General features: G+C 47.8%; 1 long non-coding RNA gene across 1 annotated transcript in view; it reads left to right on the top strand.

The window, feature by feature from the left end:
* The window catches only part of LOC112980449 (uncharacterized), a 64,602-nt gene that overhangs the window by 23,951 nt on the left and 17,196 nt on the right, over nt 1-23,455 (top strand). Inside the window, exons 6-10 of the long non-coding RNA XR_010392052.1 lie at nt 15,603-15,677; nt 16,714-16,752; nt 16,875-16,959; nt 17,383-17,472; nt 17,577-17,657. This is a non-coding gene — a long non-coding RNA (uncharacterized LOC112980449). The remainder of the gene's footprint in view (nt 1-15,602; nt 15,678-16,713; nt 16,753-16,874; nt 16,960-17,382; nt 17,473-17,576; nt 17,658-23,455) is intronic.

Below are 23,455 nucleotides of genomic sequence, written 5' to 3'. Positions count from 1 at the left end.
CCCCTTACGGCAGCAGTCAGCTTGTGTGAGTTTGAGTGACAGCGGATCAGGGAATTGCATTACTGCTTGTCTCTAGAACTCTGCATCTGTGTCAGCTCTTTGCTAAATCAATAAATAGGATGTTGAAGGAAAAATACTTTTAGGCTTCTTATGTCTTTATGCATCAAACTGATTGGACAATAAGGAGCTTGAATGGTAACCAGAATCGCCGTGTGGCTAGCTGCTGATTTTTGTCAAATTGCAAATATGGGGAAGAGCTGAATCCTGGGAGGCCCTGGCTGGGCTTTGAAGGGCAAGCCCTCTCCTAGAGAGCAGGGGACTCGTGTGGATGCCTTTTCAGTGGTAGTTACTACGCAATTTGGAAAGAAATCTTCAACCAAGGAGCCTGAGGTACAGCATCAAGAAGTAGAGAAAAATCACTTTGCATGTTCCAACAGACTAACAAATTACCTATGGAAATGCACTTGAGAATATTCCTCAGTAATTGGATTTCAGCTGTTGTTTCAGTGTATGTGCCCCCAGGCTGTGAAGGTAAAAGGACTCCACTGAAATGCTTTGAGATGTGCTCTGGCACCTACAAAATGTGTTTACTATTAAAAAGTGAAACCTGCAAGTCAGAACGCTGCTAAGTGCAGTTTAAAAACAAACTTGCACCCCTGCAGCACAGCTCAGGGTGATGAAGCGTCTGGTTTATCCAGCCGGTCTCAACCAAGAAACATTCCTGTGACCTGAGCAGGGAAGTCCTGTCTGCTGTCTCATGCTGGTGTAACATGGGCATGTCTGTATTGTGCAACAGGACGTGGCACAGGAATACTTACAGTACTGCCAGGCTGGGCTGAGTAGTCCACATGGCCTAGAGTGGGTCCAGAAACACGTAGGAATGTTTACAGGATTTGCTTGTTTGGGTGTGGAGTCACTTGGATGTGGCTGTCCTACCTCTGGACCCAAAGCTGTCCTGTGCAGGCTTAAAATACTCACAGGCTGCTGCTGTTGCAAAGTGTGGGAAGCAGTTACTTAAGTACTTGCGATGCGCTAGTGACGTTTCAGGGCTTGTACTCAATGCTGAAGCCATAAAACAAATTGTGAGGGATAAGCTGCCGTTGCACATCATGTGGTGGTAACTGAGTTGGACAGAAAAATGGGGTGCACTTCAATGTGACAAAAAATTGGCTAAAATCCAGTCTGAGTTCTGAAACATGTTCTTGAATTTGAGAACAAAAGGGAAGCAAAACCCTTTTATGTGTACCTCTTTATGCTGAGGCTATGGTAAAAGATAAAGGTGGTCCCAGTTCTGGTTATCAGCGGCACATGCTGCGGTCATGTACACTCACACCAAGTATTGCTCAATTTATTTCAGTGGATGTTTACTCTGAGGTGAAAAGGGCTGCTCTTGCACCTCCAGAGCTCTGTGTACAGCTAAAAATCCAATAGTGAATTTGAGGCATTGTACCCTGAAGAATGCCTGATTGTGGTAATGGGAGGGATCTTTTAGGAGGGATTTCTTTCAAGCTGTTTCACACTAGAAAGAGGTTTCTCAAATTCTACAGAATGATAAAAACCAAAGATCCCCCAAACTTAGAGCTGTTTATTTTCACAAGGGCTTTGAGTATAAAGCTGAAGTTACTAAGTGTATGTCACACATGTCGAGCAGGAGGGAATAGAAATTTTGATTTCTCTATTAAAGTAGTGTTTAGACAGGCTACTTTTAGATCTGAAATCTACCTAGCTGTGGATCGCCTATAAGCACATGCAATTGAGAACTGCTTGTTTTCCCCTCAGATTTAGTTTTTGGTTGGAGATAACAGCTAGACTTTGAAACCTGCACGCATCCATCTGAGTGTTTCAGATCTCTCTGCCCTTTGGAAGGAGCCTAGAGCAAACATGGCCCTGGCAACTGCCCTGTTTTGCTTTGAGGGAGCTACATGGAGGGAAATAAATCTGCTCTGCCGACGGAGGCAACTAGTTCTGCGGGTTTATAAATGCTCCAATTGAGTGTTTTGACACGGCAGTCAGATATAGTTAATCTTTCCCTTGACCTCCTGGTACTGGAGAGCAGGCTGAAACCGCTAGTTAAGCACGTCCGTCTCCTGTTGTACCATTCGCGCTCCAGCGCACCGCCTAATCAAGTGTAATATATCTCTGGGTAAAACACACACAGTGCTTTTCACAGCTATTTAAACAAAAAACAGACCTCAGTGCATTGGTTACATACACAAGCCACACAGAATCGCTGTTCCTGTGGTTAAGAAAGAAGTTTGATGGGCTGGGTTTGCTCTGGGGAGAAGGTGTGAAAGAGGTGTGGGAAATGCTCTCTTACATGTGCCGGAATGTGAAAAATCCCGGCTCTGGGTCATCCCAAGGGACTCGCATCCTGACAGGTGGACGACTTGGTGCTCATAGGCCTGGACTGGGACAGAGGACAGGTGAGGTTGCTTCTGGGCAAGGCCAGAGCCGTCTTGCTCTGAGGCTGAGCAAATTCTCTTATCTCTGCGTCTGGTAATGATCATGCTTTCCGAGTGCAAACGGTAGCTCGGGAGACGATCATACTGGGGAAGGATAGTAAGCTGCAAGGATTAGAGGTATGGTATTTATTTGCATTGTTTGGCTTTTCTATTTGACAGCATGGTTGGATCTGTAAAACGTGCCGTCCACAGAGGTTTGGGAAGGATTCTGCTGTCTCAGAACAATCTTTCTTTGCAGATCTAGTAAGACCTATTTACTTTTGTTAGACACATTCATCCTAGCTATGCTTGGAAGAAACTGGGAATATGTTGACAAGAGATGTGTTAAGAGTTGCCCTATTTTAAAAGCATATAACTCGGCAACATCAGAGGATGTCTGTGTGCAACAACCACAGAGGTGAGGTTGGCAAACTACGGGAGCGTTGAACTCAGCTGGCCTGGTGAGCTATCAGATGGAGAAGAGGAAGGCAATACAGCGAGTGCTAAAGGGAATGGCGCTTGGTCTCTGGACTGCTATGGAAGGGTTTGATATAACCCATGATTTTGAATGTGAGGCCCTGCTGTGGAGCCAGGCAGATGAATTAGACCCGTGTTTCACTACCTCTGGTCGGGGAGTGTCCACAGGACAACACAGAACAGCTCATGAGGTGACTGGGAAAAAAATAAATCACTACGAAGGGAAGCAAACAAAGAAAAAAACATTTCAGCATGGATACAAATACTGGTTAGATTTGCAAGTAAGACAGTTATACCAACAGTGCATAAGATAGTCTGTGGATTTAAAAAGAAAAAAAAGAGTTTAGGTGATTTTTAGATTGAAGTTTGAGAAACTCTGGACTAGACAACCTTTTGATACCCCATCAAGCTTTAGTTTTTCCTGTGATACTTCGGTAGGTTTCCCCCAAAGGATCCCAGCTGCTTTCTCCTGCGCTCTTCCTAGCCTCCTGTTTGCTCTTCCTAGGATGTCTGTGTGGAGTCAAGGAGGTGTCACTGCTAGGATTTGGCAAAGCTTCTTTGAGAATGTTAAAGTTGTTGCAGTTGAGTACTGAGAAATTACATAGTCCAAGATAAAATATGTTCTAAACCACCAGAAGTCTCAAATGCTTAGGCATGAGCTCCTCCAAGGCAGTTCGTGTACATCCTACACAAACGTGCGTGTGGAAATGAGACACTCATCTCCCTCTGAGAACCCTCACTCCGGCAAGCGACGTCTGTCCGTGACCTCCGTGCTTCCGTCCCTCACTTGTGAAACGGAGCCGATCTCTCCTTCGGGAGACAGCGGTGAGAGTCTCGGAGCTGATGTTTATAGAGCTCTCTGAAGGTGAACGTCAGCGTGTACCTGCAACAGCAGCTTTTTTGTGCGTGCTCATTAACATTCAGGGCATGCTCAGACGGCAGCTCCGTGGCAGTATGTTAACCGTACTGATAAATCCTGTGTAAAAACAACACTCCACCGCGCCGCTCCGGCTCCTTCCATCTGGGAACATCAAAGTGCAGCACAAGCAGAGCTTGATCTCCCGAGCAGGAGGGGCGGCTCTGCACCACGGTGTGGACGGGGCCATGCGGGTCCCATCCGGGGCCGGACTGGGGGCGTGCAGCCCCCGCTGGGTCCTGCTGGCTCTGGCGAGGGAAAGCTGGTTCGCGGCTCTGCTGGCGAGGCACTCGTGCACCGCCGCGGCCGCCAGCTCCGCCTGGTTCCCTTCGCATTCCTTCGTTTCCAGACCGCGTTGTACTCGCAGAGACGTCCTGCGCGGGAGCACGTCATCCGCTGCGGACGTTGGGGCGTGAGGCCCGTTACCCCCGGCATCCCCAAGTTCCTCCCAGCACCGTGTGGTTGAAAAGTGGGATAGGTCAGGATTTATTTCCTGTGGAGTGGATTAATACTCATGAAAGGTGAGATGGAGTGTGAAAGCCGCTGTTCATCCATGCTATTCACCCACGGAGGGCTGCAGCCCTGCCCCTCCTGCGGTGCTGCCCGACGCCGCTCAGGCCCTGCCAGCCCCGCTGACCGTGTCCCTCCAGCCCCTGAGCCTCACTCACGGGCCTGCATGGCCGCTTCACAAGGCAGTTTTTCTGCCTCTGTTTATAAATATAAAATAATAATGTGATAAATAGGACTGTGCACTATGGACTCCCCTCTGCCTCTCGGGTTGACATTGGAAGTTGACTGGGTGCTACCGGGGAGAGCAGGGCAATGCACAAATCATTGCAGGCAAACTCAGTTGTTAGTGGCAAAAGAAAAATACATAATAGTGCACTTTTTAAGTCTGTATCTTCCATACTTTGAAAGGTAATTGGATGCCATTATGAAATCAAATAGTGATGCTTATGAAAGCCATCATCTCCCGCATTGGACCTGTGTGACCGCAGTTCTGTGGAACGCTGTAGTATTGTATCATCTACCTGCCTTTAAAGGCTGCAATCCCTTTTAAATGTATTTACCTCCCTAAAGCTTTAAACCCAAAGCAGCTTCAAAGCAGGAGGTACTTGCTATTAAACTTCTTTTCTTGCAATTTGCAATGTGAAGCTACTTCCGTTAAAGGAGCATGGCTGCTGATTGAAAATTTCTGTCAAGCAAAACCATCAAATCACAGAATAATTTAGGTTGCAAGGGACCTGTGGAGGTCATGAAGTCCAACCTCCTGCTCAAAGCAGGGCTGACCTCAAAGTTAGATGAGGTTATGATTTAAATGTGATGACTTTTTTTAATATAGTGATAATTATACAACACTTCAGGGTGTCAGTTTATTATTCTGTCTGGCTGTTTGAGTAAAGGGATAACTGGAGAAAAGGGACAGGAATTTTTGAGATGAGTATCTAGATAATAACTTAAACATCACAGCCTTGAGCTGTGTTTTCCTGGACTGGCTCAAGCCTCGGCCTGGAGGAAGCTGCGGAAGGGATCAGCCCAGCCCCTGTGCGGGTTGGATATAGGGCACGGCCGGGGGCAGCGAGGAAGGGGCTCCTGGTAGCCTCCACTGGTGATTCGGCTCCTCGGGGAGTGATGGTGTGTGGACCAGCAGCAGCTCCCAGCAGCGTGTCCCCGGCGTGTGACGTGTCCAGCTGCATGCAAGCCCCTTTGAGGCCCTCGTCTTTGGAAAGCAAAATGTGTCTTTGAACGGGCACACAGAGCCTCCAGGCAGCCTTCCCCGCACTGATGTGTTTCCTTCCCTGCTGCCCTCCTCTCCGAGTCATTTGGGAGGAGCTGGAGAATGAATAGAGATAGTAAAGCTTTAGTTCAGCAAATCCATAAATCATTTCGTTCAATGACTATTTATGAACTAGATCACAAGCTTATGACAGTAGCTCTTAAGAGATAGTTCCTGGCTGCTGAGCAGTTGGCATAGTTGTCCTCTGAGAGCATTAAATATGCATTCGACTCAGGTGACAGTGATGGTTTTGTTCCATTAACCCATGGTTTCCAGCTTTCAGCCATTACGACCAGTATTATGCACAAACATGTTAGTGCTTTTTAATGCTGTTTGTTTTATGCTAGAGGCTTTGTTAGGAACGTGCTGCCTTCTCTCTGAGATGTAGCAAAGGTCCTGTCTTGGCTGGATTTACATGGTCTATGGTGTCAATCTTCCACTCAGAAAGGCAAGTTAAAGGCAGCTCTCCTGCCCTGCTTATTTGAAAGCTTTTTTGTTCAAAGTATGTTTAGTGTTTAGGAATGGACACTTCTGTGACGGGGCAGGAACGATGGACGTCTGCTGCTCTTGGCTGCCAAGTACCTCAGCAAAATGCAACCTTCCTGCTATCTTTGCTGCTCCTGCTGTCTCTGGACCATTTTTCAAGTTTTTGCTGGCCTGATGCCAGAACGCTTCCTTGCAATGAGAAAACCCTCATCAGTGTGTCTGGAAAGGATGCACAAGCTGCTGCAGCCGTGCAAACCTGCGTGTATCTGCCGGGCAGCATGCTTGCAGAGTGGTCGACGAGCAGTGATGCACTGGGCTGGGTGACTTTGAATGGGAGAGGGTGATTCTGATGGAGAAGGGCTGTGGGGCCGGGCTGCAGCATTCGGACAGCTTTGGAGCTGCGGCTTCGTGCTGCCGCTTGACAAATGAAGTGCAAGCAGCGTTACAAAAGAAAACAGCAATTAGATTTGACAATAGCATTGAAACAACCTAACTTGAGAGTAATCTGTTTTGAGAGGGAAAATATTATTCCCATTGTTTGCTTCACTGCTTTCTCTTTAAAGTTAGACGTAGATTTCCAGCTCCTGTGTGGGAGTAGACATACTTCTTGTGTCTAATAATGGTTTTAATAAGCGAGTATTTTAGGCACCGTTGCTGTAGAACTTGTCACTCAGTATGAACTGGGGCAGACTTACCAGGTTTCTTTAATATTTGGAAATCCTCTGCAAAACTTTCCCTCTAACCTGAGTGGATTGGAGTATAGCTGTAAAACCCCAAACAGGCCTAGAGAAAAATATATTTAAAACCTAAAAATCCTCTTAATTTACTCTTGTTACAAAAGGCCTCACTATATCGTGCAAACCTGGGTACCATGAGCTTCTTTGTACAAATCTAGCGGCATGGATTACTGGTCCAGTTTCCTTTAACACTGGATATTAGTATTTATCATTTATATAGTGCAAACAGAATGCTTAGTCCAGTATAATTGTATTAGTCTGTGATAAGATAAATCCCGATCTTTATTTCTGTGGCTTCACAAATCCAGAACTTCTTATGTTCCAACTATCAGAGTTCGACTCTATCATGAATATGGCGATCCCATACAATATGGTAGATTCCCTCAGGTGGCCCTGAGCAGTACTTTTGGACTGACCATTAGACCTGGTTAATTTGAGAGCTGAAGAAAGCTTATCCTCTCTCTGTTTAGTCTACCCTTGACATTGGAGTCCTGCAATGCAGATTATATCTTGGCAGTTTTTCTAAAAAGTGAGAAACTGGGTCAATGGTCTTGGGGATAAACATACCTGAGTCCCTGTTACTTTATAAACAGACTCTGATGTCATAGTTGCACCACTTACATACATTTCTTGGGGATAAAGGATTAGCAAATGATGGATTAGGCAAATTAATCTATGTTATGTCAGGAGTAGATTACACAAGGTTCAATTTAGGTTGATAGATTTATTATTTATTATTTATTATTTACTGTTGTGTGTCAGTAAGTGGCTCTTCTTAATGTTATGATGTATGATAGCAGCACATGGTTGAGCTGTTGTATATAAGGGTCATCGTTTTCATAATTAACCACATTTTTCATGATCTTTTAATGCCAATACTTTAATTTGCATTGGACCGGAATATGACAAAGAAACACAGCTCCTTAGGCCAGGTTTCCTTAAGCTAAAGAAACCCCAAATATAAGACTGACCACAGGCTTCCAGGGTACAAGCACACGTTTTTCAGCAGACTAGCTGTGGCTAAGCTCTATGACCCAGGAATATTTTCAGGAAGAGACAGAGGATTTAGAAGTTCCTACAATGTCATTTTTAAAGGAGACAAGGAGCATGGGGCTTTCACAAGAGATTTAAGGATGGTTTTAAGTGGATGATGCATAGATTTTAGAGTGATATAGTAACAAAAGCTCTTCCATGAGAGGTAGGGATCTGGTACATAGCTGCCTTGGAATTTTTGTCTTTCGGGCCTGATGTTGTACCATTGCAAACAGATCTTTGTAGTAGAGATGCTTGTGGACCATGGTATATGCAGCTGGGGGGAACCTGCTGTCCTCATAGCTGCCCCCGCTTTAGATCCTGAAGGGCTTCACTGTCTAATGTCTGCTGGAAAGGATGAAAACCCTGCAAGGGTGTTCAGCACTCCCTGTCCCCAAGTCCTGATGAGCTCTGGTGCTGTGAGCTTCTTGCAGAGGTGACGTCATTGAACTGGCTGTAGCTGGAGCTACCCCCTTGCATGGCTACTACTGTCCTTATCCCCAGATAGCGTCAGTAAGCAGGAAATGCTCTTCCCCCTCCTCCCGCATTGGTACAGGAATTGGCCAGCCTTTTTGGTGGAATTGAGGTTGTGCCTCCTGCTTGTGCCCAACGTCATCTCCAAAGGCACCTGAGAAGGGAGAGGAACTGCAAAGTCCCATCTGCCCAGCTGGTCCAGCAGCAGACAGCAGCAGTGCTCGCTCTGAGTTTCCTTGTCTTTATGGCTGAAATTAGAACCTTAAGGCTGGCAGAGTGTCATGTTTAATGATACCATGGGCTAATCATTTACAGGGGAATGCAAAGAAGAAGTGTGGTTTTAATCTTTACAAATGTATCTAGATAAGCCAGGAGACAGACTTACCTTTTGTATTACAAGAAAAGGGGGAAAAAAAATTCCACACCAAGGAACCTTACTGTACCGTCCTTGGCCTTTTCTTCAGCCTTTGTCTTTCTCTCTATATCTTGTGCTGTTGAATTAATGTGATATGAACTCTGAATACTTAAATGATCTATTCATTTTAATTAGCTTCCTAATAGCTTCTGGACAGTGATCAAACATTATGTTGGGAATTGTACTGTTTATTTCTGAAAACGGAGGGCATTAGTGAGCTGCCTGCTGATGTACGCCTTGTTTTATCTGCTGAGTGGCCTCCAGGACCGGAGGAGTTTCAAGCAGGTTATATCGTTGGAGGGTGCGAATGTGAGGGGGTGGAGGAACAAGGCCGCACGTTGCTGCGGCTGTGAATGCCTCCTCCTCTTAGGAGGTTCCGATTTCACAGCACTTCCACGCTATGCAGAGCACAGGCAGGATTTCTGGTCTGCCTGGAGCTCAGCAGACCCGCTGCAAGCTCAGCTCATGTAAGTTGGACGGTCTCGATGCAGGAGTCGCCCAGCGAACTGCTCTGGCTCGCGTCGTGCAGGAGACGAGTTAGCGCTCGTTACTTCCGTGCCGCGACACAAACGAATAACAAAATCATTTTACAGGCTGCCGTCAGATGAGTGTCTGAACGGTGAAGTGTTTCCACCAGATGGGCCTGTCTGGATTCTGCCTGTTTCCTCAGCAGGAAGCATACGGTGGAGGCTTGGGACGACGTAGGTGAGGAAACCAGCAATGCTCTTTACGTTTCACTGCGTGTGCGTGAAGATATGAATGGGAGGGAAGAGCCGGTGAGCTTTGGAGCAGCCAAGACTGGGGGCAGAGAAATTCGCACCGTTCCAGTTTACTAAAGCTGTGAAAGATGTGATAGATGAATCACTTTTGCAGCAACCTTTTCTGCTGCCACGTTCCCAAGATGTTAAGTTTTACTGTATGCAGTGCGTACTTGAAGAAAAGATACAAGGGATGTTCTCTGAATCAGTGGAGAGTCTGACGCACAGAGACATTTTCAGGGGAATAATTTACATATGCATTCCCTTTCTAAAAATATCCGCCACAGTATTGCCTCTATTTTTGAGTAAAAGGCTCTCTAGTCTGCTAGGTGTCTAGAACTGGGAAGCTTCAGTTATATGGATGCAACCGCCAGAGCCTCAGAGGGGCAGGGCAGGGCATGGTGTATACGGGTTGTGCTTTGCTCGGAAGGTAGAGGTTGAAGGTAGCTAAGTTCCAGGTCAGGGGAAAAGGAGATATTTAGCCTAACACCACCCCAAAATATCATCCACACAGTTTCATGAATGTCTGTGACCAGATGGGCAGCAATGGAAGTCTGTCCTTGTTTGTCCTCTTCTCCAAAAGGACAGTGCTGTGGAGTGGTGGGCAGCAGACCCACCATGGGGGAGCAGAAAAATCGGTGGGGTGTTTAGTTTATAAATGATGGAGCTTCGTATCTGTGGGGGAAGAGCAATGTGGGGCCTGGGCATACCCTGTCCCTCCTCAGCTGAAGGGTCCTTTCTCGTGCCCTTGGTGCTGCGAGAGTGTCTGGGGACTCCAGCCAAAGCGTGGTGCTAGTGTCCAAACAGACAAGACTGCCCTTGCTGTCCTTTCTGGGGAAAACAGATGGAGCGGCAAGAGAGACCAAACTGCAGAATGAAATCTACTTCCTCCTAAAATGCTGACAGCATTCAGTTCATAATAAAGTAAGTAGCTCAGTAGAAACACGCATCTACCTTTGAAGTTCTTCTGTCGTGTAACATCTTACAGAAACAGAGCAGGAGGAGCACTCTGCATTGCTCCAAGCATCTCCATCCCCACGTCTCCCATCATGGATTCACCTTGGCCTTTGCCTTGCTCCTGTTAGGGACTGGTGAGGGAAAAAGAAAAACGTACAAACTGGCCGTTAAGGAATGTAAGCTGGGAATGAGGAAGGCGATGCTCACGGGAGGGCCGAGGTTACGAAAGGGCTGACCAGCAGCAGGACGTGCCCGCACGTACCTGTGGAGCCGGGCAGGTGTGCGATGGAGGCTGGCGCGTTTGCGGAGGGGATTGCGTGACCCGGTCTGCTCGGGGTGTGAGCGGGGCCCGGGCGAGCAGGCCCCTCCGCTGCTGTGTCCGCGAGGGCTTTGCAAAGAGCGAGCTAAAACACGAGCCATCTTTGCGGGGAAGACGCAGCACAGCACAGTTTGTGCTCGGGGTTACGAGGACTGATCTAAAACAGGGCAGACGCTCTCCAGCAGCATCGCAGGAGCCTCCTTAAAAGGTGCCCTACAACTCTGACTAATAGAGAGAGAAGAGAAAAGGCAGGCCAGCCCCGAACAACAAGGTAAACAGCTGAAACACCAGGGAAAATTTGTGAAGTTTTTTCTCTCCTCTCTGTTGGTTTTGTGTGCACATCCAGGAAGTCCCATTACCGCCCACTCGCTCCAGGAACACGCATCATTTTGCACCTTATTGTGCCTTCTATGAAAAGATGTTGCTGAAGAAACACTCCGTGCTTCTCTGAAGTCGTTTGTCAGAAAACATCGCCCAAAACAAACAGGCACACAAGCCGGAGCCCGGTGAGATTGATCTGTAGCACTTTTCTCCCCCACCTTATCTGTTCAGAAATGTTCCGGCAAGCCATGAAAAACCGGAGCCCTTTGCTGTCAAACGCGATACATTTCAGAAGGAGCTGCATTAACTGCTCGGGATGGGTGTTCAGGCGCCGACAACGAGCTGAACGATTCCCGTCGGAATGACACACGGAAGGGAAGTTGGCCTGGCACAGCCAGCGGCCGGGGAAGCGTTTCGTAGCCCGTGAATGAGGACGGGAGCAGCGGTGAGAGCGGACCGTGCCAGCCGCGGAGAGAAACAGGGGAAGCAGATCATGCGTTCAGCGTAAGAAAAATGGTATACAACCTGCCTACTCATTCATTCCTAGTATTTTTCCAAGTGTTGCTGTTTTTCTGCATCCCGTTAAGCTTTTTGATTTGTGTCCATCTGTTCGGTATAGATCACTTCTGCAGTTTACTTAAAACACAAATACCCTTTATGAATCTCTACAGATGGTTTTCAAAGACTTATAGAAAGACAAAGATAAGATCAAGAAAATCTTGAGTGTTCGCCTCGGGGGAAAAAAATGGGACAGTCACTTCGCCTTGCAGCTGCAAGCCACGTCAAATCCGACACTTTGATATGTTTCATTTTCTGTCTGAAGCCTCCATCTGAAAGGCAGCCGGCCTTATTTCAGTCAATGCGCAATTTTTGTTAGTTGGGGCTCTTTCGCAGCTTCTAAAAAAGATGCTCATTTGCATCCCAGAACAAAGACGACACTTTTCCCCCCTTAATTCAGTGTGTCTTAGCCAAAAGCTGAACACGCTGCAAAGCGTGTGTGTGCATGTGTGTGGCTGTTCTGCCGAGCTGCTGCCGCCTCCCGCGCGGGCCCGGCTGCACGGGGGGCCGGTGGCCGTGCCCCCTGCCGCGACCTCCAGCCGCGAGTACCCAGCACGGGCCTCGCTGTGTTTCCCCTCCGAGGGCAGCCGCTGCGCTGGGTTGCTCCGCTCTGATGCTGGAGGTGTAATTGCCGTGTCAGTGTACGTGGCGGTGTAAATGCCGTGCCGGGGTGTAGTTTGACCCTCGGGCGCGTACCAGACGAGGTGCAGGGTCAGGCCGCGAAGGCCAGGGCAGCCTTGGCTGCAGCAGCCATGAGCCGTGGGATTTAAAATCTGAAGAGCAGAGAGCAATACCAAGGGTAGAAGATGGGAGAATATAACTGATGAAGGAGCACGCGCCGCTTGCCCTGTTCCTTCTGCTCTTCGCGTGAGGGCCGAGGCTGCGGCTGGTGTAAACTAGATTAACTCCAGTGGCCCCTATGGGAAGCTCTACACCGCCTCCCCATGCAATGTGCTGTTTGGGTATGTAAAAACAAAAAAATCATTTTCCAGGGAACCCACATGAAGTCGGGTAACAGCAAAGTAGGGTAACAGCCAAATTGCTGCTGCTTCTAATCTGTTTTCAGACTCCTTGTTTGTGAGTAAGAGCAGACTCACGTGTCTTTGCTTTTCCTTTTAGTAGTTTTGGGCCTGTTCCAAAGCCATTTGAAATCGGTAGGAATCTTCCCCTTGGTTGTAAGGGACACTGAAGTGGGCGCTTGGAGATTAGCTTCAGACAGGATCAAAGTCTTCACGGAGATTTCTGCATTTGCATTGCAGATCAGGAACCTGCAAAAAAGAAAACATGTCCTCCTTAAATGTGCAGCATGTAACTCACTGCTAAGAGCCGGTATTAAAAAAAAAAAAAAAAAAAAACCCGTAGGAGTCGTGCACGTTAGCACTGGACTTTATGTGCAAAGACAAGGTGTGTATTGTTTGCCCAATTAAAAAGATAAAACCTGAAGACCACAGTCAGCGAAATGAGCTGTGAAATGAGTGATGACTCGCTGAACAGGCAGGTGCACGCACAAAAGCATATGCAAACTGTTCTACTTATCTAAAGACAGGTTTATTGCCTGGTCATCAATTTACACTGAGGTTGCTTCAGAAATTCGCGGCCTGCCTTTGCGCTGTGTGCTCATACAAGCAGTAAAAGTGGCAGCATCACCAGGGTTTTCTCGCCTTTTGGAGAGGGAATGGTTATCAAAAGTGGAAAGAAGGGAAGAGGGGAGGGGAGGAGGGGAGGGTTTCTCTGGGGAGAGCGGGCTGGGGGCCCTGGCTGCGTTTGCAGCGCCCGGTGCGGGTCACGGCTCACGGGCTGAACGGGCTGCCCTCCCCCCCTGCCCACCGCCTCCGCAGCGAGAAATGCACCCGGCCCCGGGACGCAGGGACGTGAAACGAATGCGCTGGCCGAGCCTCGCTTCCAGGCACGAGGAGCTAAACGAGGTAGCCACGGACGAGCGGTTCAGCTCATTTGTCTGGACCCCAGCAGAAATATTTTCGAGTGTGAAGTGTCTAAATGTTAGAGAGAGATTCCTGTCCTGTAAGGATCCAGTCAGCTTTCGGGTGGTGAGGAAAATACCAGATTATAGGAAGTACCAAAAGTAAAAATGGGTGCTTATAACAGTAAGTGCAAAGATAAATTTTGCAAATAAGTTACTGGACTTGGATTGGGGGCTTCTGTGGTCACCTCTAGCTTTGCCAGGTTTTGCATGGTTCTTTGCATGGAACTGACTACCCCAGATTTTTTCATTAGCTCATGAAATGTCCCCAAACCTTCCTCTCGCCCGCACTGGATGGGGTAATTGGGACCGTGAGCTCTCAGCGCAGGGTGCAGCTCCAGCACATGCGTTGTGCTGACGAAGTGGTGGCATGAGTTAAAATGTTAGCTTTATCCTTGCTATAATAGAAATACTATCAAGTTCTATAAATGAGGGTGAATATGGAATATTGTTTGGTGTGATAATGTTAAAAATGATTCCACAGGGAAGTCGGAAGACAGGAGTGACTTGCTATCTTGCATGCTGAATTGCAAACAAAGCAGGCTTCCTCTTTAAAGCTTTCTTTATGAGTCAAAGAATTTGTGCGTTTTGCAAGATTTTTACAACCATATAAATCAAGCTTTTTCAGATGGACGTATGTGCTTTAGGCATTGAGGATTTGCCTCAAACAGATAATTTTATGGTTTATCTATGTTAGAAATCTGTGTTTCTAGAGCTTAATGTGTTTCGTAGGCTTAACAGACGACAGCCTTAGTTCATTCCTGAACATTCATTCCAAAAGAAAGATAACTATATTAGATTATTTTGCATTCAGGGAGTGAGTCTGTGAAACAAGTAACTGTTGGAAGATTTCAAGCTGCTTGAATTGAGCATATAATCCGCTACGAATAACTTCGTTTGATGAAACTTCTCAAGAAATAGCTGTGAGTTGATAGCTGTTGAATTAGCTGCTCCTGATCTCAAGTAATAGAGATGTGTTTTTAACCAGGAGGTTCAGGAAATCCGAAGTTTATACAGCAAACACATCTGGCAGTTGTGCCGGCGAGGGATTTCACACTCCAGCCTAGCGCGCTGACATTTGTCTCCAATGAACATTCATTTCAAAACCAAGGGCGAGAGCATGGCTGAAGCAAATTGGTTATCAAATTAGACTGATTACAGATTTTTTTTTTTTGAGCATACATTCTGTGAAATTTCCTTTTTTCAGTCTTCAGAGTGTGTCAAACTAAAGCCTCAGATCTAAGCACTGCCAAACCTCTGATTTTTTTCAGCTCTGGCCCCTCTCAATTTAAAGGAACTGCAGTTCCCTCCTAAAGAGACTGTCACCTAATGTGAGGCGGCACAGTCAGCTGCTTGAAGCAATTGCACTTCTGAAACAGGGAAAAGAAAAAAGGTGGAAAAAGAAAGAGGGAGAATCAGCAGAGTTGAAATTTCAGGATTTTCTCCTTTGGATAGCTGAACAAAGTTTTATTGTAGGGCAAAGTGAGAGAAAGGACTTCTGGTCCTCTAGTACATTTTAACTAGTAGGAATCACACAAAATCTTTCTGTAGCTGTGTGCCTCTGTGTGCACATGTGCATAATGCAACAGAGCTTTAAGAGGCTGATGTCATACAAAACAGGGCTAACATAAAATATTCATTATCTGGGTAATATAAATAAGACAAGAATATTTAGTTGCTATATGTTGGAAAACAGCCAGCGTTGCCATGACCTGTAAAGGACCGCGTCACGTTGTCCTGTCCTGCCTGTCGCTCCCTGCGCTCCGCGGAGTGGCCGCGTGTGCATCCCGGAGAGCTGCGGCACAGCCAGGCGGCTGCTGCCCGGCTGCACGAGCGCACGACGGCTGGGGAGGCATCTCAGCTTTCGTTAAAAAAAAAAATCTATGGAAATCTGTTATGTGTTGTAACAAGTTTGCATGAGGTTTGTCGTGATGTCTGTCCGTGTCACTCCAGGTGGAACGGCAAGGAGAGATTTTACAGCGGTTTCTAAGGCTCGCACTGTAAAGGATCGACCACGCTGTCCCCCAGGTAAGGGCTACCCTGGCGCCAAAGCCTCGCGTGGGAGAACAGACTCGCTCTTTGTTTGCAAGTGGTCCCTGATCTTGCGTTACAGTTGTTCTCTGAGAACAGTAGAAAAGGGGGGAGAAGAGAGAGGAAAAGGGGAACTGAGTGGGGTATGGTTGCACAGCGACATCAGATCCCTGAACCCTTCATTTGGGAACTGTCACTAATTCAATACACACCCATAGACGCATTAGTAGCATTGACCTTGTACTTTCAGGGGTTGTGTTTGCTTTTATATATATATTTTATATATATATATTTATATATATATATATATGCTATTTTATCCCTAGTTGAAAGAGTCACTGCTTTTGACAGATAGGTAAAAACTGCCATTAAAATTAAGCAAATTGAAGCACCCTACTTTATCCTTGACTGTGCACGTACTTCCCTGTAGCTATATACTGTGCTATGGTCTTTGAAAAAGTTACTTTCCATTGCTATTGTTCGTTGTCAGCTGCTACCGGGTTTTGATGAAGCTGAGTTATGACCCTAGCTGCAAACTACCGTCTGGTATTCATAATGTGGGGATGTGGTTCCCATAATGAATTCAATTAAACTGTGTGTTAAAATGCGTGATGTGTAGCACTACGCCATCAGTCACCGCGCTCCCCGCAGCCGCCTGCCTTTGGCTGTGTGACCTCGGCCTTGGAGCGTCCCTCCGCCTCGTCTGTGGGTTTCTGTGCAGTTCACAGCGTCGGTTCACCTCTGTTGAGAGGTTGCAGGTCGGCAGGTTAAAGATGCTGCTGTGTACCAGTGCGGGGCTGGGGGGCACGAGGCAAGCGGGGAGCTGTGGGGAGGATGGAGGTGACCTTGTGTGACGGGGAGGATGGCTATACTCTGTGTAATGACAAGCAGGGAGGGGGACAGGAAGGATTTGGGGGCAGAGAGAAGTTCTAGCTACATCAAGAGTTAACTGATGGCAAGACATTCACCAGGGGAGACAACTTGTAAGCAGGGAATTTAATTTTTGCCTTTCTGCTCCTGACCTTTGCTGCAGGGAGCTGAACGGTGCAGTCATCACTCCATCCCTATGCAGGTACGAACACAGTTACAACATCTATCTTTAGGTTTGGGGATCTCTGGGGAGTCCTCGCAGCAGTATTTCAAACAAATCCCATACTCATAAAGTAATCCTTTTTTTTTTTTTCCTCCACTCAGCTTTTAGAAAACCTCTGCCAACTCCCTGCTGAGCCGGGATGCTCTGCCTCGGGCTGTGACCCCGGGAGGGAGCACAAACACAGAGGTAACGTGTAACTGCTCTGTGATCACCCTCTTAGTCTTTACGGATATGGGAAGGCTCTTGTTCACCTGGTAAAGAGGGAATACCAGGCTGCAAGAAAAAAGAAATAAACCTGAGAGCCACTGCTGCAGAGAAATCAGCAGAGATTTTGCTTCAGTGAATTAGAAATTTACCAACTAAAAACCGGTGCTTGGGATAAAAGTTCCCTCCACATGCAAGAGGGGGAATGTGCGGCATGTGTATTTATTTTTAAGAAAGCAATAAAGTACCTTTGAAAGAAATGTTTTAAAATCTTCCAGCAACCCACCAGCTGTTTGCAATTTTGTTCAACTACTAGAAATAAAATGATAGGTGCATGGTATGCTGCCGTAAGGAATTACGTCCTTGAAATGTCCTTCTAAATCTTGACATTGGCTTATTCAACAGCCATCTTCTGCTGAGAAGTCTTTGACTGAACAGTCAGTTCTACATCTGGGCCCCCATCTGTTACCGAACACCTCAATAACCTTTCGCGACGTAAGTATTCTCCTTTCCCGCGCGTGGGCTCAGGCGTTATTCCCCATACTCAGAATTTCCTGGTACTTCAGCTCTAACATGAGTTCTTGCGTGATTTGTTGCAGATCACTTGATACCTGTCTCGAAAACGTTTTGGTGAGATGAAGCTGGATGAAAGATTGCCATTTTCCAAGAATTCACTTCGGGTAACCCGCTGGAAGAGCTCAGGCTCCCAATTTTGTTGTTTGGCCTCTAGCAATTTGCTCTATTGCAGCTCTGCGCTGAGCACCGTTCAAACCCCCTCAGAAAATATCTCCTCGCTAGGAAGCACCTCGCCCGGGTTACACGGCAGCCGAGCTGCAGCTCAGCCGCACGAAACACGGCCCTGCTTGCACGCGCGGGTGGAGCGCCGAGCCTCGTGCCGTGCTCCCGCGCGGGCGCGTCCCGGCACGCTGCGGCCCCGGCAGCACCCGCCCCGCGCGACGGCCGGCGGCGCCGGGTTTGGCTGGGGTGAGAGCCTCCGCCGCGCTCGGGCAGGGGCTGCGGGCCGGGCCCCAGCGCGGCGGTGACCCCGTCCTGGCAGTTTTTCTGGTTGGCGAGGTGACGAGGTCTGCGTTTCGTCAGAGGCGTTATTAGGAAGAAATGGTCTCTAATGCTCTGTTACGAAACACGAGCAGAGGGTTTCCCAAAGATTTTAAGGTGGTTGGGCACTGTGCCTTTTTCAAACCCCGCTTGTTATAAACCTCAGGAGAAGACCCCGCTGCTGGCAGCGACCGCTGCTCTTGCGGGCGGCTCTCTCTGCTGGGTCGCCTCACCAGCGTGCTTGCCCTGGACACTTCGCCTGCTCTGATGGTGCCCACACCGCGTTCAGCCTGTTAAAAGCCTTCGCTGCCGTGAGGAGCACGGACGTGAGCCGGGGCGGCTCGTGGATAGCAAAGCGTCTGGCCGTTGAGGACCACAGGCCCCTTGGCACTGCCTGGGTGTGATGATTAGGGCAGAGCTCAGCCGATGGTGATGAGGCTGCACTTGCTCGCCGTTATCCATGGGCTCGTGGTCGTTTGTGCCAGCAGGGAGGCCAGGCTGAGTGCTGGAGCTCCCCAAGGCATGAGTGGGGCTGCTGCAGTCGGGTCCACTTCGGCAAACCCCTGGGGACAGGGAGGGCAAAGCTGGAGCAGCCCCAGCACGGCCAAGGCTCCCGGCACGCTGGAGCAGCCCGGTGACCAGGCTACCGCGACGCCGGCCGGCGGGCTGGCAGCCCTGGGCCACCCTCAGCTGCCCTCTCCCACCGAACCACGCGCCGGAAAGGCTGTCTCGCCCGTAGGCAGCCCCTGGAGCTGACGTCTGCGTGCTGCAGGTGACCCCCAGGTCCCTGAGGCGTTTTGCAGGCGCTGCCAGGGAGGCGGTGCGTCGCTCCGGCTTGGGAAATGCTCCGCGTTGACACAGGCAGAGAAGCAGATGTCTGCCATGCCGCTCTGGAGCGTGCCGCAGCTGCTCGCCGGGGGTCCCGCGTGGCTCCCGCCAGCCACACTGCCACCTCCCTCCGGCCTGGCCCCCCCACCTTCTTCCCGAGGCTTTGCCTGGTTTTTCTTTGCAGCAATGTGACTGCACGCTGCAAAATGCTGTTTGGACCAGGGAAACGCGTGAAGCCGGCTGGCAGCGTGCCGGTATAGGCAAGCCGCACCGCTGCAGCGCGGACCCTGCGCTGGGCTCCCGGTGCAGCCGTCCCGGGGCTCCCCGGGCCCCAAAGGCAGGTCTGCAGCTGCCTCTCGCCAAAGCCATTGGCACTGGTCTTGCTGTGTCCTACAGGCCGTATTGCCCCCGTGTCAAAGGGTGTGCTTATTTGTTTAAGGCTAATGCTCACGCGTATCTTTTCAAAACAAGGAGAGATAAGAGCACAAGTCTGATCCCAAAGGGCTCCGTCTGTTTGGCGCTTTCTGCCTAAGGGAAAGCGGAGATGCAGTTAGGCCTGGGGACTTGCTCACCCGCTCCACGCCGTCTATACAGCTAGACAAGCGCCGTGCGCCTGGAGATTATTTGCTCGCTGAGAAGCAGGTGGCATGTAGGAATATTCACATAACCCAGATTTTGGTAAAGAGGTTTGCACAGAAATATGCAGGGAAAGCTGAAAAAAGTGTGCGATAAACTTTGTCTGCTTCAGATCTTTTAATTACTACAATAGGAAATTATAGCTAATTAGCGCTCCATCAGCAGCCGGGGTGGCACTGGGGGTGAGCGCTGTGCGGCACCGGCTGCTGCAGCGGTCCTGCTGCCGGCCGGCTGCGTGACCCCGGGTAACCTGCTTGTGCTTTTAGGTGTATCAGGTCTCTGCCCCAGCTCTGGTTCTGCACACGCATTTCTTCTAAATCTTTTTCATCTTTATGTGAATAAGCAAGATGAAAATAGTTTAACATGAGTGTTTCTCAATTCAAAAAATGCATTTCTTTCCCTCGGTCTGAATCATAGAGGAAAAAAATTGTCAGAGCTTCAGCTAAGAAGGATGTAAAGCTGATAGTATACCTCGTAAAACAAGTGGTGCAAACTAGAGCAGTGTATAATGCTGAGTGGGCAACTCTGCAGCTAAAGTGCAATAGATTATCTCGAGCTAGAACGCTGAGGACCATCAGTCATGTGGTTTCCAAGAAACTGAAGATTTACACCGAGAAATGATTTGCAGAGAAAAACTCTGCGACTGCATCAGGAAAAAAAGATGCACTTAAACTAAGATCCGTTAACTCGCATGGCCTGGGCAGCACACTTCAAAAATGCATATTTTTTTTTTTCTAGGGAAACAAATCTGGGTGTTTAATCTAAATTCCTGTCCTTCCTCCAATGTTAATTTCTTTCAAGGAAAAGGAACAAGGAACAAGTTAAAAATCAGTTTGCAAGAGCCTGTCTTACAGGATTCCCAGCAGACTAGGGCCATTTAGTTAGCTACCATCTCTGGTTTCTCCTTGCTAAGGCAAAATTTTCTGGACAACAGGAGCAAAAGAAAGACTTTTTCTGTAACAATTAATTTGCATGACAAGATGTGGCACAAAGAAAAAGCAGCTGAAGAAAGGGGGTTCGCTTGTTGCTTGTTTATTCTTGAAACGCTCTCTATGCACCCGACACTTTTGCTGGCCTGATCCTGTATCTAATGCAAGAAATTGGCAGAGTCTTGCTACTGTGGTTAATTTTAAATGCAACAAGACCATGCCAGGGTACTTGACACGTCTCTAAGAGCAACATCATGACACTGTTGACATTCAATGTTCGCTAATGGCATCTGCTGCCAAACGCAAATGTAAAACGAGTGGGATAACGACAGCAGCATTTAAAAAACTTCATTCAAGGGAGCATTTAAAATTTTATCAGGTCTAACTGGCATGGTAGATTTGCAGATGTGGAGAATATCCAGTTTCCATTACATACTCACAAGCTTCAGCGTACAAGCCTAGCACAGCGCCGTCCCCCGAGGCAGGAAAGCCCAGAGGCACGGCGTCGGAGTGCATGTGCAGACGCAGAAACATCTGTCCTCCAGCACTGGGGGCCTCACTGGACGCCTAGGTTTTTTCTTTTAAGCTTAAGCTTAGTTATTGGGTTATTAATGGTCTTAAAACAGTCATATATATTTCAGAATAGACAGTTTCAGCTTTTCAGTCAATAAAACAAAATAGAATAAAATAAAATCAAAGTTCTGGAAATATATGTGGTTGAATTAATCAGGAGCTAATGATCTGTTTGTGAGGATGTGAGCAGAAAAGAATTACTCTCTTCTGTCCTATTGCTGTGAACATTTCCAAGTGTGCGTGCAGCTATGCTGGTTTAAAGCTGCTTCACAAATACAGCTGTAGTGTAAACATTTTACACAAAAGTAACTTCACTTACATTTTTGCTAATACAAGCTGCTTTGCTAAAAAGCACTCCTATTTAAATATTTATAATAAAAATCGGTAGGTCTTAAAACACATGCTTAATTTTGATACTGTAAGTCACTCATTTAAATCAGCAGGACTAGGTGTGAGTATGGTTCCTATTTTTGGAAAAGATAAGAAAGGAATTGTAGTAAAAGACTCTTTGTACGGCTGTTTCAAAAGCTGTCCTGCTCCCTCCCAGTGCTGAACTGCGGCAGAACTGATCAAAATGGTTTAATTCCTGATGGGTTTCAAGTATCTGCCTGTCAATGACATCTGAGATTCAAACATTCTGAATGTTGGAGTTTTTATTGGAGGGGGAGGTTATACCATTTTTTTCCTCTGAGATGTCCTAGTCATTGAAATAGAGTTTGTAGGACTTTGGCTAAAGTACTCACTTGTGGCCAAAGGGGAAAAAAAAGAAGAAAGAAAATCTTTTATTCTCTTTGGACAGCCTGTAGTCCAAATCCTGACTGGGGCTTTGCTCTACTACCTCAAATCAGAGATGATGATAATAAGTTCCTCCAGTTGTTAAGTATGGCTAATAAAGTTGAAAACCACCTTTCGAAAAATGATTAGGTAGATAATAAAGTATGTCAACTTGAAAATATGCATTCTTCATGTGATGACTGGAGATAGTTTATCACTTTATGAGTGACACATCCATTTATAAATATTTATTCTCTCCAGTGGTACTGATAAATCTTTTGAGCCTATAAGCCCATTGATACATACACAGTAATATCATTTGTCTTTCCAATGCATTTTATTTATTATTGACTAATTGCCTGCCAGATTGTAAATATGATAGGGGTGGCATTGTGCTTTGATTAACTGTATGTTAAAGTACCCAGAGGAATTTAGATCTAGCTCTGAGCAAAGACATCCAAGGCAATAAATTGTATATTTTGAAATCAGCTATGCAGTATGGAGCTGCAGCGCTAGTTAAACAAGCTGAGCAGAGGCATTTTCCAGAGCAGTTTATTTTGATTAATGGGTTCCCAAAAGCCTCTTGCTGCTGTTTACAATGGATTTGCTGTAATATTTACAATAAACCAGGGTTAGTCAAGAGAGTTTTAATGTACTTCAGCAGGTTACTTACACTTCACAAACCAGGGGCAAGAAGTGCGCTGGAAAGTCGGACTGGTAAATGTTTTGTCCTTCCCTGGGAGGGCTTTTTGGCACGCGCGTTTTTTCCGTCTCTCTCCCCCTTCGGCTCCCCTCTCCGACGTTTTCTTAACCAAATGTTTAGAACTGGCTTAACACATCTTGAACTATCTATGTGATGACTGGAGATAATTTATCATGTTAGAGCTGACAGACCATTTATAAATATTTATTCTCCTCGGTGGCACTGATAAATTGGCGGAGCATATAGGGCGGCTGGTGGAGGCAGGCGCGACGCTCCCGTTCGCCCCGGCCTCCCCGGCGCGCGCCTGATACCGGCCAGCTCCTGGGCGGCTGGAAACACAACTAGGGCAGCACTATCTGTCGATTAACGCTATCAAAATGCTTCGATTTAGGACATGCAAGAGCTTGTTAGCCAGCTCTTCTAGAGCGTCCTGAGCAACGCAAGTCCGTATGTTCCATGGCACAAGAGCTGGAAGAGCAGGAGACTTGCAAGCTGTGCGGGGCTTGACGCCCACCACGAACGCCCACTTGCACAAGTCTCTAGTTTTCACGTCTTGAAACCAGAAAGGCCGAATATTGTCGTCCTGCCCAAATAAAAGCCACTCTGTGGCAGCCGCTAGCCTGCACTACGGCAGAAGGTGGGCCTTGTGCTGGGGTTAGGCGGCCTCCTTCTCGCTCTCTGTCTCTCACACCCCCTTGGAGAAGTCTTGTGATCCCGCCACCCTTCAGTCCACCTCTGAAAAAGCATCATAGGAGTCCATAGGTTATTAAGGCTGTTACGGCCCCACGGCTGCGAGTTTCCTCGTGGGGCTCCTTGGTGGTGCACCACGCGTGGGAGGTCCTGCTCTGCAGCGGGGCGGGGGAACCGCTCCAGCCCGCGTCACAGGGAGACGCATGGAGGCAAGGCTCGTTGCAAGGGCCGCTGTAGAGCAGCCCCTTCCTCCCGCGCTGTCTGGAGAAGCGCTGTGGCGTGTCGCCTT

The sequence above is a fragment of the Dromaius novaehollandiae genome, chromosome 17 (assembly GCF_036370855.1).
Source record: "Dromaius novaehollandiae isolate bDroNov1 chromosome 17, bDroNov1.hap1, whole genome shotgun sequence".
Taxonomy (NCBI): domain Eukaryota; kingdom Metazoa; phylum Chordata; class Aves; order Casuariiformes; family Dromaiidae; genus Dromaius; species Dromaius novaehollandiae.
This window is presented reverse-complemented; position numbering and strand designations above follow the sequence as displayed.